Raw genomic sequence first — 15,040 nt, 5'->3', positions numbered from 1 at the left:
TAGTAGTTTGCACTCTACCGTGGATATCAGCACTAACACCTTATCTCCCGGTTGAATTTCCCTCAGGGTAGCCTGCCGGTTATAAGTGTGCCGCTGGTGCTCCTGTGCTTGTCTCATGTGCTCTCTGACGATGGGCATGACTGTGGCTATCCTGTCTTGCATTGCCGTGACGTGCTCTATGACACTAGTATACGGGGTGGATTGGTGCTCCCAGGTTTCCCGGGTGATGTCTAAGACTCCCCGGGGATGCCTCCAATATATCAACTCAAAGGGAGAAAACCCCAGCGAGGCTTGAGGAACCTCTCTAATGGTAAACATCAGATACGGCAACATGCAATCCCAGTTTTTCCCATCCTTATCGATTACCTTCCTGAGCATTCACTTCAGTGTCTGGTTCAACCAGCCCGTCCGCCTGAGGATGGTAAACCGATGTCGTCAACTGTTTCCCCTGCCACAGTTTACAAAGGTCCGCCATAAGGCGGGACATAAAGGGGTCCCCTGGTTGGTAAGGATCTCCTTTGGAACCCCTACCCTGGTGAACAAGAGCACTAATTCCTTTGCAATATTTGTGGAAGCCATCGTCCGAAGGGGAATGGCTTCTGGGTAGTGAGTGGCATAATCTAGAATGACCAGAATGTATTGGTGCCTTCTGGTGGATTTGGGTAGTGGGCCCACTATATCCATCGATATCCTCTCAAATGGCGTTTCGATTATGGGGAGTGACACTAACGGGCTTCTAACAGCTGGTCAGGGAGCTGTTAACTGGTCCTCCGGGCATTCTCCACAATGCCGAGCCACTTCAGTCTGAATTCCTGGCCAGTAAAACCTCCTTACAATCCGGTCTCAGGTTTTATCGATATCAAGGTGTCCACCCAGAATGTGCCCATGAGCTAGATCCAGTACTGTCCTCCGGTACCGGGTGGGGACCAACAACTGTTCCACCACATCAACTCCTATTTTCGAGACTCTGTACACCAAACCCTTTTTCATGGTGAAGTGGGAAAACTATTAGGCATCAACCCATCATTTATGAGAGTACCATCTACGACCTGCACGTCTGCTCTGGCTTGCTGCAGGGTTGGATCCTGGTTTTGGGCCGTCCCGATCGATTACACTTGTAACAGATAATAGGGGTTCGAGGGGAGACCCCCTCGACACCCGGTCCCAGTTTTCATTTTTTCCCTTAGTGTCTCGGCCTGATTCTGATTCTTTCCTCATGGCCCCACGCTGCTCTCTTCCCCCTCCATATGTTGGGACAGCCTTACCCTGTCCGCGGGTTCGCCCAGGCCTGGGGAACGGGAATCTTTCCTCCTGTGCCTGCTCAGCTGTTCCTGCCGTACACTACCGTTCAACCAGGCCCACGAGATGGTCGGCAGGAAGTACCTCGTTCTGGCCAACCCATCATCTCACTTCTTGGATGGTCTCAACGATCTCGGCGGCTGAACGGGTCTCCGGTCGCAACCATTTCCGTGCCAGGTGAATCAAGTCGAACATCTGTGTTCGTGGGGGTGTGTCCAGGTCGGTAGGACCACTGGTGGAAGCGGTGTGCCCTCACGGTATTGGTCACTCCCAGTCTAGTCAGAATCTCTCCCTTTAGTTTATTGTAATCCTGTGCATCTTTCAACTCCAGGTCGAAATACGCATTTTGAGCGTCCCCTGCCAGGTATGGTGTCAGAAACCCTGCCCATTCTTCTTTTGGCCACTTCTCCCTCTCTGCCGTCCTTTCGAAGGTGGTAAGATATGCTTCCACATCATCCTGTGCTATCATTTTTTGAAGAAAATGATTGGCCCGCCTCTGGGTATTTGTAGCTGGTAATTGAGCCCCAATTTGGTCCGCTAGCCCCTTTAGGCCTTCTCTTAACTCCCGGGTGTTTCTCACAAATTAAGTGGGAAACTGTCACCAAATCACCCAAGATTGAGAGTTCTTTCAAACAGGACAGTACCTGTGTGTTTGTTTCTCCGTCCTGGTTCACCCAGGCCGTAGGCAAGGTCAAGGATAGCAGGATTCGGTACACAAATCATGTTCTCGGTAGGTCCAGGTCCAAACACCAACAGGTAAGTCCAAAACAGTCCAGCTCATTCACAGTAAATCCAGCCAACCTCTATAGTCTCTTTCTCTATTGTTCATAGACCCTTCCAGCCCTCTCTCTGCATCTTCCTGGTTTTTCTTGACCCTTTATCTGTGGGTCGGCTCCACCTTCTGAGGGTTCCCTTGCTTCTGGGACTTGAAGTTTTGGCAGTCGGCCATTTTGTGATCTGTAGTTCTGAACTGGGTGGCCATTTTAGTGATCGGGCAGAGCCCATTTATTAGTTCTGCTCTCACATATCTGCCATTTATCACTCGACCCCCTTCTTTGCCACAGGGTCTAATCATAGAATGACATATAGAATCTCCGTGGTTAGTATAATCTCTGTGGTTCTAGTGGGCCTAGTAAAGATGTGCCATATAACTTGTATCATGTATAATGTGGCCTTAACACAACCAGTCACGTTTGTCCACTCACAAAATAATTCCAGCTTCCAAACAGTGCACTGTGCCCCCACAATTTGATGAATGGAAAGCCTACAAAAAAAACGAATTAAACTAACAATTCGGCAATTGTCATTAGGCCCACTACACTTTTAGCCTGAATTGTACGGCATCTCAGACACTTACTTATCTCCGCTGTGGCAAAATATTAGTGTTTACCTTTTGAACGACAGTGCAATTTTGAGGGTATACCGCCCATTTATATGCCAATTCACTCATTTTCATGCAGCTGACATGCGATAATGTTAAATAATGTCTCTCTCTCTTCCTCTGTGTCATTCTCCTCTCCCCTCCCTCTTGCTCTCTTTCTCTTCCTCTGTGTCGTTCTCCCTCTCCCCTCCCTCTCGCTCTCTTTCTCTTCCTCTGTGTCGTTCTCCCTCTCCCCTCCCTCCCTCCCTCCCTCCCTCCCTCTCTCTCTCTCTCTTCCTCTGTGTCATTCTCCCTCTCCCCCTCCCTCCCTCCCTCCCTCCCTCCCTCCCTCCCTCCCTCCCTCCCTCTCCTCCCTCCCTCCCTCCCTCCCTCCCTCCCTCCCTCCCTCCCTCCCTCCCTCCCTCCCTCCCTCCCTCCCTCTCCTCTCTCTCTTCCTCTGTGTCATTCTCCCTCCTCCCTCCCTCCCTCCCTCCCTCCCTCCCTCCCTCCCTCCCCTCCCTCCCTCCCTCCCTCCCTCTGTGTCATTCTCCCTCTCCCCTCCCTCTCACCTTCCTCTCTCTCACTCTTCCTCTGTGTCATTCTCCCTCTCCCCTCCCTCCCTCTTCCTCTGTCATTCTCCCTCTCCCCTCCCTCCTTCCCTCTCTCTCGCGCTTCCTCTGTGTCATTTTTCATCCTCCCCTCCCCATCCCTCCCCATCTCTCCCTCCCTCCCTCCCCCTCCCTCCCTCCCTCCCTCCCCCTCCCTCCCTCCCTCCCTCCCTCCCTCCCTCCCTCTGTCTGTCTCTCCATGTTACACAGAGCATGACCACTCAAGGCCTTGTCTGTTCCTTCCACCAGCACCTGATCTTACACACACTCACACACACATACTATAACCATATTTTTGGACGAGATGACAAATGTTTGAAAGAAAGTTTATTGGCGACTGATATATGAAAAATAAATGAGGGGTCCTTTGGTTTTACTTAATCTATGTCCGTAAAAAGTAAAACTGATCCACAGTTTCAACCTACATTTTTTGCTTTTTCTTTTTTCCAGTGAGTCAGGCTATTTCCTGATACACTCTTGGGGAAAGAAGCGCTATAAAGGGTTCTTCGCTGTCCCCATAGGAGAACCCTTTGAAGAATCCTTCTTGGTTCCAAGTTGAACATTTTACACAGAGGGTTCTACATGGAAGCAAAAAAGGGTTTTCCTATGGGGACAGCTGAAGAACCCTTTTTGAATCCTCTTTTTTCTAAGTGTAGGGAAGGACAGAGAAGTTCACAGAATTGCACTGAGATTTTTCACTTTAAAATGTATGCCAAACAAAAACCAATGATTTCAAAGAGTAACAAACCATACAAATCTATGCACTCTTTATGCAGAACATCTTACAAAACACATTTACTGGAAGAACTGTGCACATGCAAATTATGGTAACAGAATTACAATAAAATCTCCCTCACATTTTCCAAAAACTCTGTTAGGGCTAGGCCCCTTTTTTTCTTCTCAATTTCCGAAAGAATGACGTGCCCAAAGTAAACTACCTGTTGCTCAAGCCCTGAAGCCAGGATATGCATATAATTGGTACCATTGGAAAGAAAACACTTTGAGGTTTGTAGAAATGTTAAAATAATGTAGTAGAATATAACACAATAGATATGGTAGGAGAAAATCCAAAGAAAAACCAACCAGACTTTTTTGGGGGGAGACCATGCTCTTACAATGGCAAGTATAAGGGCATACTGGAAATTAGCTCCCAGGATGCAATTCCCATGGCTTCCACAGGGTGTCAGCAGTCTATGTTGGAAACTCGTGTCTTGGAAACTCGTGTTTGTGCGGCCTATGAAGACAGGGCGCACCTGCTAAAATCGGTTTCCTATTAAACATACTTCTTTCCATAAGAAATATTATAGTTTGATTACATTTTAGGGTATCTGAGGAGTTAACAGAAGCATATTTTGACTTGTTGAAACAAAGTTCAGGGGTAGAGTTTCGGATTCCTTTCTCTGCATGTTGAACGAATGGATTACTAAAATTGATGGCGCCAACTAAACAAACTTTTTGGGATATAAAGAAGGATTTTATCTAACAAAACAACACTACATTTTATAGATGGGTGCCTTTGGATGACAAATCAGAGGAAGAGTTTCAAACAGTAATTGAATATTTAATCGCTCTTTGTGAATTTATGAAACCTGTGCCGGTGGAAAAATATTTTGATGTGGGGCGCCGTCCTCAAACAATCACATGGCATGTTTTCGCTGTAATAGCTACTGTAAATCGATCAGTGCAGTTAGATTAACAAAAATGTACGTTTTCAACCAATTTAAGATACATATATATATATACCTAAATGTTTAATATCCATCATTTTTATAATTATCTATTTGAATTGCGCGGCCTAGCCCTAAATATCTGCTGCGAATTAAGATGTCTGCAGAAATAATGGGGTGTTCAGATGATTATTGAACTACAGTAAGTGAAGTGGATTTACACCCAGTAACGGAATTACAGTAACGTAATTTCATCATGGGTCCTTGATCTGTACTACACAGAATTGCATAATTATGGATATGAATGTCATTCTCTTCATGGTGATGCAATATCCTCCTTTCCTAATTTGGTATTAGTCTACACACTGGCTATAATTTTAATCCTTTGTTTCTGGCCATTTTGAGCTTGTAATCAAACCCACAAATGCTGATACTCAAGATACTCAACACGTCTAAAAAAGGCCAGTTTTATTGCTTCTTTAATCAGAACAACAGTTTTCAGCTGTGCTAACATAATTGCAAAAAGGGTTTTATAATGATCAATTAGCAACATTAAAATGATAAACTTTGATTAGCTAACACAACGTTCCATTGGAACACAGGAGTGATTGTTGCTGATAATGGGCCTCTGTACGCCATGTAGATAGTCAATAAAAAATCTGCCTTTCCAGCTACAATAGTCATTTACAACATTAACAATATCCACACTGTATTTCTGATCAATTTGAAGTTATTTTAATGGACAAAACATTTGCTTTCTTTCAAAAACAAGGACATTTCTGTGACCCCACACTTTTGAATGGTAGTGTAAGTGTTAATATTAATAGGCAGAGTCCTTTACTTCAACATTATTGTATTTTGATGTATGTCTAATACATTTTAATACTTATTTCTTGTAAATGTTTTCTAAGACCTGTTTTATATCTGTTTGACCAGAAATCACAGCAATTGCTTATTCCTAGTATTTAGGAGAAAAATGTTTGGAAAATGTATATATGCCTTAATTAAAGTATATATATATAGACTCATCAAATCAAATTCTCAGAATGCCATGAAACGCTCACTGATGTCTGAGCGCCGTCTTAGATTATTGAATAGTGAACGAATTCTGTAACGTTAAAAATAAATGTAACACAGCGTTTGCATTAAGAAGAAGTGTATCTTTCTAAATATATGTAGAACATGTATATTTAGTCAAAGTTTATGATGTTTATTGCTGTTATCTGGCGTTAGCTGCCGGAGCTATTTATAATTTCTCCGGACATTTCTGTTGCATTTTTTGAACATGGCTCAATGTAAATGGAGATTTATGGATATAAATGGCATATTATTGAAAAAAACATAAATGTACTGTGTAACATGTGCTATTACTGTCATCTGATGAAGATTTTCAAAAGGATAGTGAATTATTTTTCTTATAATCCTGCGTTTGTGATTGCTATGCAAATAGCACAATGTGGCTACATATTGTATGTTTTCCTAGTGGTGGTTTGATATACATAGGTGCTATGTTTTCACCGTAAAACATTTTAGAAATCTGACTCACTGGGTAGATGAACAAGGTGTTTATCTTTCATTTAATCTATTGGACTTGTTAATGTGTGGAGGTTAAATATTGGTAAGAATATTTTTGAATTGTGTGCGTCATCTTTTGAGTTGAGCTTGGGGGATGCGTTCCCCTACAGACCCGTTCATCTTCAACAAGTTAAGCATTTCACAGTAAGGGGTACACCTGTTGTATTCGGCGCATGTGACAAATAGAATGTGATTTGATTTGATTTGATTGTGACACCAGCTTTGACATGGTCCTACGAACTTCACGTTGGTGCTCATCGGCCCTTTTACATGGAAATGAATTAGATACAATATCTGGACACAACACAAACTGCTTACACAGTGGTAGCCTGTTAAAAAAGAAGGCAAGCATGCACACAGTGACACACATACAGTATGACATACACACTAATGGCTGCAGTCAATTAAAGTGCTGTAACACCATAAAGAAATTAAAGGATCGTTACTAATTGACTGTGAATGGCACACTAACCTAGAGTAAATGACAAACTACCTGCTGTGTTCCTTTTTTCTAGTCATTTTGGTGACATGATATTTCTTTAAAGTCCGTCACTTTTCAGAATGCAAATTATGCAACTACTTTCCCTGTAAATGATAATTTGTAGTCCCAATTTGTAATCGCAGTAAATAAAAATGTCCTGCTCTCTCTCTCTCTCTCTCACCCTCTTTTTTTTTCTCTCTGTCCCTCTGTCTCTCTGTCTTTGAACTTTTAACATGAAATGTTCCCTCAGATAAGAACCATAATAATATGTCATTATGTAAGAGGAGAAGAAGGTGTCATAAGGAAACTATTGTGTATGTCTAGCTTACCACACAAAACCCAATCCAAATGTTTCGGTCCAATTACTCATTAAATGTTTCTAATATTTCACAACACTTAATTGTCCGTAATGGGATAAACGAGTTGTAATGAATTGAAATGTCAGTAACATGCTGTGCGCACTAGCCTTGAGAAGTAACCAACTGTTGACAGTTTGATACCAGCTAGAGATAGCTATCCCTGGTTTAGCTGTGTCAGTGTTACAGGTGAGGTGGGGTGGGGCAATGCTCATTTTGAGGCAAAAATACGTAGAGGGTCACTCCAGAGCACATTACAGCACACTTCAATACATGGTTTTGGTAAATCCGAATTCAAGTCAGTCGAATCAGGAATGATTTGAATTTCAATTTTTTTTACAACTTTTTAAAATAGTTTTTTAAATATATATTTTTTTACTTTTTCAGTTTGTCATTGAAAATAGATGCTATTTTGTCAATTCTTGAATTGAAATTTCAGTTTAATTTAATTAGTAAGTCAGAAGAGCTTAGTGCCTCTCCAACAGTTAGTGCCTCTTCCAACTCTTTCTCCTGAAGTGTTTCACCACCACGAAATCACCTGGTTCAAACAGTGTTCAGCTCCACCTGCTAAATTTGGCAAAGACACCTTCACCTGGGGGAAAAGAGTCTTAAGAACACTGTTAAGGGTGACACAATATGACCTCCTCCATTCCTTGAAGGGACAAGCTGTTCTAGGTATGATCTCTATCACAAGTGCTTTCGCCACAGCAACCTGTGTGTCTCTCCTGCAAGGGAAAGATTCAATCCATTTAGAAAACATGTCAACACTCACGATACAATACTTATTCCCCTTGCTAGGGGTCAACTCAATGAAGTCCATCATTAAGCGCTCAAAAGTTCCTTCGGGCCTTGGATTGACTGAAATGTTGGTCAGTCATGCAAATCAAACATTTCTTGCAGAAATTATCTGCAAACACAGTATTCTACACCAACATTTATTTACAATATCCACCATCCCTCCTTTGACAATTTTGCAAGGAACTGGAAAGTACAATGGGACATGGCAAGTCTGCTCCGCTCATTAACTTCTTGAAACTCCCCATCCCGGATCCGGGATCGTGACTAAAGCCTCAGGCTCATTAGCATAACGCAACGTTAACGATTTCTGAAAATCGCAAATAAAATGAAAATAATGCGCCTGCTCTCAAGCTTAGCCTTTTCTTAACAACACTGTCATCTCAGATTTTCAAAATATGCTTTTGAACCATAGCAATTGACTAATTTGTGTAAGAGTATGCTAAGCTAGCTTAGCATTTTGAGTAGCATTTAGCACGCAACATTTTCACAAAAACCAGATAACCAAATAAATAAAATCATTTACCTTTGAAGAGCTTCGGATGTTTTCAATGAGGAGACTCTCAGTTACATACCAAATGCGCAGTTTTTCCTGAAAGCGTCTGTGTGTAGGAGAAATTGCTCCGTTTTGTACATCACATTTGGCTACCGAAACGAACCGAAAATTCAGTCACCTACAACGTCAAACTTTTTCCGAATTAACTCCATAATATCGACCGAAACATGGCAAACGTTTTTTGGAATCAATCCTCAAGGTGTTTTTTCACATATCTCTTCATTGATATATCGTTCGTGGAAGCCTGCATTCTTCTATAAATTCTATGGAAAAATACTTGCAGCTGACTTTTGCGCACCAATTTCGGCGCAGGACACCGGGCGGACACCTGGTAAATGTGGTCTCTTATGGTCAATCTTCCAATGATATGCCTACAAATACGTCACAATGCTGCAGACACCTTGTGGAAACGACAGAAAGGGCAGACTTACTCCTCTCGCATTCACAGCCATATAAGGAGACAATGGAAAACAGAGCCTCAAAAATCCTGCTCATTTCCTGGATGCTGTCTCATCTTGGTTTTGCCTGAAGCTCACGTTCTAGGGCACGCACAGAAAATATCTTTGCAGTTCTGGAAACGTCAGAGTGTTTTCTTTCCAAAGCTACCAATTATATGCATAGTCGAGCATCTTTTTGTGACAAAATATCTTGTTTAAAACGGGAACGTTTTTCATCCAAAAATGAAATTGCACCCCTAGAGTTTCAACAGGTTAAGCCATACACCGAGATGTCCTTATGACAGCACCCCGCCCACTTGAGGTGTCTCTAAAGCGTCAGCCTTGGCCTGTAAAGCAACAATATCATTAACAGAGAAAGGGTTGGTGGGAGCTGGAAATGCTGCCCTCTGTAGGAGGGAGGGAACAGAAGAAGTAGTAGCCAGTTTAGCTGCACAGTTAGCCTTGGCATTCCCCAGAGAAATGTTATCTTTAGAGTATGGGCCTGACACTTTATCACCAAGATTGACGAGGGAGTTGAACAGCCTCCAACAGAGAGGACACAAGCTTACCATGAGTAATTTGTTTTCCAGAGGAGGTCAAAAACCCTCTATTCTTCTACAATGTTCCAAATCATGCACGACACCAAATGAATACCTACTGTCGGTGTAGATGTTAACAGAGCTGTCTTTATCCAAAATACCAGCTCTAGTCAAAATATAATTATGCTCATTGAGCTGACAAGTGAGATGGGAACCTTGCACTCTCCACAGTCTCCAAATTAGTCACAACAACATAACCAACTTAAAGCTCTCCTTTATCATTACGCTGAGCAAACCCATCTACAAATCCGGATTTCCTAACAGGGTAGCTCATGTCCAACCTAGGGCTACAGTCAATTTCAATAGCTAAGTCACAGCCATGGTCTTCAACAGCATCTGCTATTGGGAGAGTTCAGTTAAAGGGTAAGGAATTGTACACCGTTTCAGAGTAACATGGGACATTGTCAACAGAATGTTCTGATCGTCTAGCAGTCTCGCAGGCTTTAAATGAGCCGTTCTTGCATGTGTTATAATTGTGTGCACAGCATGGGGCACATGGAGGGCTAGAGGAGACACAGCCACAATATCAGAACATGCCAAAACAGCCTCAGTAGCAGCCGCTACCGATCTCAAAAAGGAAACCATTCCTCTGATCACACTATCCAATCGTTTAGAATTATAACAGATCAGATCCATGATACTCCGTCAAAAGTGCTGACATAAACTCACCAGTCTCAGAAACAAACAGATGAAAAGGTTTCCTATGGTCGGATAGGCCCAGGCAAGGGTTGGACATCAGAATTGGTTTCAATTTTATCAATGCTACCTAAGCCTCATCGGACCAGACCACAACTTCAGTAGATGCCTACTGGAGAACTTATTTGTATTGCTTTTAATCTTTTTAATGAATTTATCTTATTAACACTGTTCTAGCTAGCTATTTGTGTAGGTAGCTATCAGGTAAACGCAATGATAATATGTCCCATAAATACAATCCTGCAGTAGTTGAACTATCTCTGCATAGTATTTCAACCATGGACGACAGTAACCAGCCACACCTTACACAGACATCATGTGTTGCTTGGTACCAGGTTTTTTGGCAACACTTTAATTGCCCATCGCTCCACCATCTCCTTTATGTGTTACATCATCGCTGCAGGGAGTGTACAGATGGATCCCGAAAAGGTGAGAGCGGTGGTGGATTGGCCCCAGCTTACATCCAGAGTGCAGCTGTAACGTTTCCTGGGATTCACCCATTTTTATTGCCGCTTTATCCGGGGTTACAGGACCCTGGTTTCTCCCCTGTCTGCACTCACCTTTGCGAAGGCTCAGTTCATGTGGTCCCAAGCTGCTGACTGGACATTCCGGAATCTCAAACACCGCTTCAGCACAGCTCCCATCTTGGTTCATCACGCCAGTTCGTGGTGGATGCCAATTCTTCAGATGTCGGAGTGGGGGCTGTCTTGTACCAGCGTTCTGCCCTGGACCTCAAGTTACATCCCTGCGCCCTTCTTCTCCTACCGCCTCAACTCCACAGAGAGGAACTATGATGTGGGGAATCGTGAGTTTCTCGCGGTGAAGATAGCATTGGAGAAGTGGAGATAACCGGATGTCTCGTTCCCTGACAGGGTCTGCTCCTCATCCTGGAGTTGGCCCACTCCTCCAGGCTTGCCTGCCACCAAGGCTCCCAGCGGACCCTGGCCTTTGTGCGACAAAGCATTTGGTGGTTCCTGACGTCTCCGCGTTCGTCGCCGCATGCACGATCTGTGCACAAAACAAGACTCCTCGGCAAGCTCCGGCTGGTCTCCTTCAACCTCTGCCTGTCCCTTACCGTCCCTGGTCTCATATATCACTGGACTTTGTCACATGTTTCTCCCCCGTCTGATGACAGCATCCTGACCATAGTGGATCGGTTTTCCAAATCTGCCCACTTCATTCCTCTCCCCAAGCTTCACTCTGCCAAAGAGGTGGCCCAGCTCATGGTGCAGCTTGTCTTCCGGATACATGGACTGCCTGTGGGCATGGTCTTCAACCGGGTCCTCAGTTCTGGTTCTGGAAGGCAATCTTGCCACTCTTGGGTCATCAGCCAGCCTGTCCTCTGGGTTCCACCCCATTTCAACTGCTAGTCGGAGCGAGCCAACCAGGACCTGGAGACAACTCTGCACTGCCTGCGCCCACAACACCCTTCCTTGCTCTGCCACTGGTCTATCGCCCTGTGAATGTTCCCTGGGGTATCAGCCTCCACTCTTCCCTGAGCAGGAGGAAGAGGTTGGCATACCTTCGGCCGGCCAAAATGTTTGTCCGCCACTGTCATCGTACCTGGAAGAGAGCCCGGTCGTCCCTTCTCAAGTTCACCTCCACCGCCACCGGACCCCGGGCTCCCCGGTATCGTCTTGGGCAGAAAGTATGGCTGTCCACCCGGGATCTACCCCTACGGGTGGAATCCTGCAAACTCCCCCTGGTTTATCATCCCTTTCCCCATCTCCAAGGTCATTAGACCCTCTGCTGTTTGTCTTCTGTTGCCATGTACCCTCCGTATACATCCCACTTTTCATGTTTCCAGAATTAAACCAATGTCTCACAGCTCTTTGTCTCCTGTTTCCAGAACCACCCCTCTGCCCGGTCTCATCGACGGCCAACTGGCGTACACGGTGAGCCGTCTAATGAAAGTTCAACCTTGGGGCAGGGGTTCCAGTACCTGGTTGACTGGGGGGGTAATGTCTTGGAGGAGAGGTGCTGGGTCCACGCTAGGGACATCCTGGACCCAGGCCTCATCGCGGATTTCCAAAGCCGGCACTATTGGTCAGCCAGGTATGCACCCAGGTAGGACACCAGGTGACACCCCTAGAGAGGGGCAGGGGTATTGTCACACCCTGATCTGTTTCACCTGTGTTTGTGCTTGTCTTCACCCCCATCCAGGTGTCGCCAATCTTCCCTATTATCCCCAGTGTATTTATACCTGTGTTGTCTGTTTGTCTATTGCCAGTTAATTTTGTTTCGTGAAACCTACCAGAGTTTTTCCCCTTGCTCTTGTCTTGTTCAAGTTCCTGTTTTCTAGTTTTTCCCAGTTTTGACCATTCTGCCTACCCTGACCCTGAGCCTGCCTGCCTGCCGTTCTGTACCTTGCCACACAACACAGGATTATTGACCCCTGCCTACACTGCCCCTGAGACTGCCTGCTGTTCTGGACCTTTTGCACCCTATCTGGATTACTGACCTCTGCCTGCCCTTGACCTGTCATTTTGCCTGCCCCTGTACTAGTAATAAACTTTTATTACTTTGACACTGACTGCATTTGGGTCTTACCTGAAACGCGATACACTTGAAGTCAATTTTACATGAATCACTCTTCATTGTCAGCAAGCTGGAGAGGTCAGTCAGTTGGATGCAGAGATTACCAGTCTGAAGTGAGCTCTATACATAGTGACTTATATGCGGCCACATAAAAACCAACATAAACATGATTCATCGGATTGATTCCAGCATGTGACTGGCGCCATCTCCTATCTTAATTCATAGAACATATTCTGGGCGTTCTGCCAGATGGTCCTAAGGAAAGGGTCATGACTCCCTCATATCTTTACCCAGCACTGGCAGGAACCAAGGATTGCTTTTAAGACACAAAGACAAAATTAACATTTTCAACATTTTCAAAATTAACATTTTCAATCTCATCACTACATATAACTGAATCTCATGATCAAATCCATGTAAAAACAGAGAGAGCTAGTTACTCCTCTGTGTCAGTGCAACATTTTAACTAAAAGTTTCAATGTAACAAAATCCTACCTTGCCAATAGCATACTATGGAAACAATAAGGCCCTCAGTACTGCACTACAAATATGAGCCCACTTACTGTGCAACTATAGATTTTTTTCTCAAGTACTTGAAAACCAAGACCCTTCAAGTTTAAATTTACAGTACGGTGCTGAAACAAAAGGGCATTGGTTTGTCATCTCAAGCTTGAAGTGAATGAATAAAAACTGAATAATTGAAACTGTTGTGAAATAATTAACAGTTGTCAACCTAGCCATTTGGAATTATATGTACAGTATCTAGGTCTTGACAGCCTCTACCAGACGTCACACAAGCCTGCACACTATAAAGCCAAACAACGAAACTAAATAGAAATACGCAGGGGAGGAAAAGCCAAGAAGTAACATCAAAGCACACATTTCTTCATCTTGGAGTCTTTCTAGGAGATTCCTCTCCTAGTTTTTGTCAGACAGCAAACAAACATGCTAATGTTCAGGATAGCGATACCTCTCCTCTTCTTTTCTTCATTTCTTTCTGCCCTCCATTCAATCAGGCAGGTGAAGAAATCTCTCTCAGACGTAGTCCTTCCTGACGTATCCCGCTGTGCCCCCGCTGTGAGGGGCGGAGTAGGCCATGCCGGGGGGCTTGTACCTCTTCTCCTCTCTGGGGGGCAGGAGCTGCACAGCATAGCCCCTCCGATCAGTAGCAGGGCTGCAGCCCCCAGCCAATGTAGAGAGAGGCCCCAGCTCCCTCTTCTGTGCGTTGATCAGAAGGGGGTTGTAGAAGTCTTGGATGATGGTGCTGGCCGACCAGGAGACAGGGATGAGAACTAGGATCCCGGGCCAGGATGAACAAAATTCCGGGGAGATGATCATGACTTTAGCTTTGGAGGGTTCATCATTGATGCAGTTGGTGCACTTGGCTCCGACGATGGAGACCATCACCCCTAGAATCCCCAGGATGATTGCGATGATTGTCATGGCTCTGGCGGCCTGCAGGTCCTGGGGCAAGGCCAGGAGGGAGTCGTAGACCTTACACTGCATCTGGCCCGTACTCTGGATCACACAGTTCATCCACAGGCCCTCCCATATGGTCTGGGATGTGATAATGTTGGCTCCGATATAGGCCGTCACCTTCCACAAGGGAAAAGCACAGACCACGATGCCCAGGATGAATCCTATGACGCCCAGGGCAATCCCCACAATCTCCATGCCCATCGACATGCTGGCTCCCTGGACTGGCTCTCTCCAACACCTGCCCTTCCTGGAGGAACGAGGAAGTGACTTAACTAAGAAGTTCTTCGAACCTGCTGAGATTCTCAACTTCCAGAATCCAGCGCACAAATTCTAGAACTAACAGAGGATTCAGTCAAGCTGAGATTCTAATAAAAGACAGAAGATTCTGTTCCAAAACTGGAGCTTCTTTGTGGTTCTTTGTGTTCAGTGTTCTTCCTTGTACTCCTCTCTCGCTCTCTCGCTCTCTTTCTCGCTCTGTGTGTGGGGGTGTGATGTAGCTAAGTGATGCTGCCACATAATCAGAGATCCTTTATACCCCAGGGTAGGCAGGAGAGAAGGAAGGGAGCAGTCACCTGGTGATGATGTCTCCGTATG

At 44.7% G+C, this 15,040-nt stretch overlaps 1 pseudogene; it reads right to left on the bottom strand.

Moving 5' to 3' along the window:
* Positions 1-14,002: 14,002 nt before the first annotated feature.
* LOC135549119 (claudin-4-like) lies at positions 14,003-14,653 on the bottom strand (annotated as a pseudogene).
* Between the last annotated feature and the right edge of the window lie 387 nt (positions 14,654-15,040).

Source organism: Oncorhynchus masou, chromosome 12, assembly GCF_036934945.1.
Source record: "Oncorhynchus masou masou isolate Uvic2021 chromosome 12, UVic_Omas_1.1, whole genome shotgun sequence".
Taxonomy (NCBI): Eukaryota; Metazoa; Chordata; class Actinopteri; order Salmoniformes; family Salmonidae; genus Oncorhynchus; species Oncorhynchus masou.
Note: the sequence above shows the minus strand (reverse complement) of the source record. Positions and strands in the feature narration are given on the sequence as shown.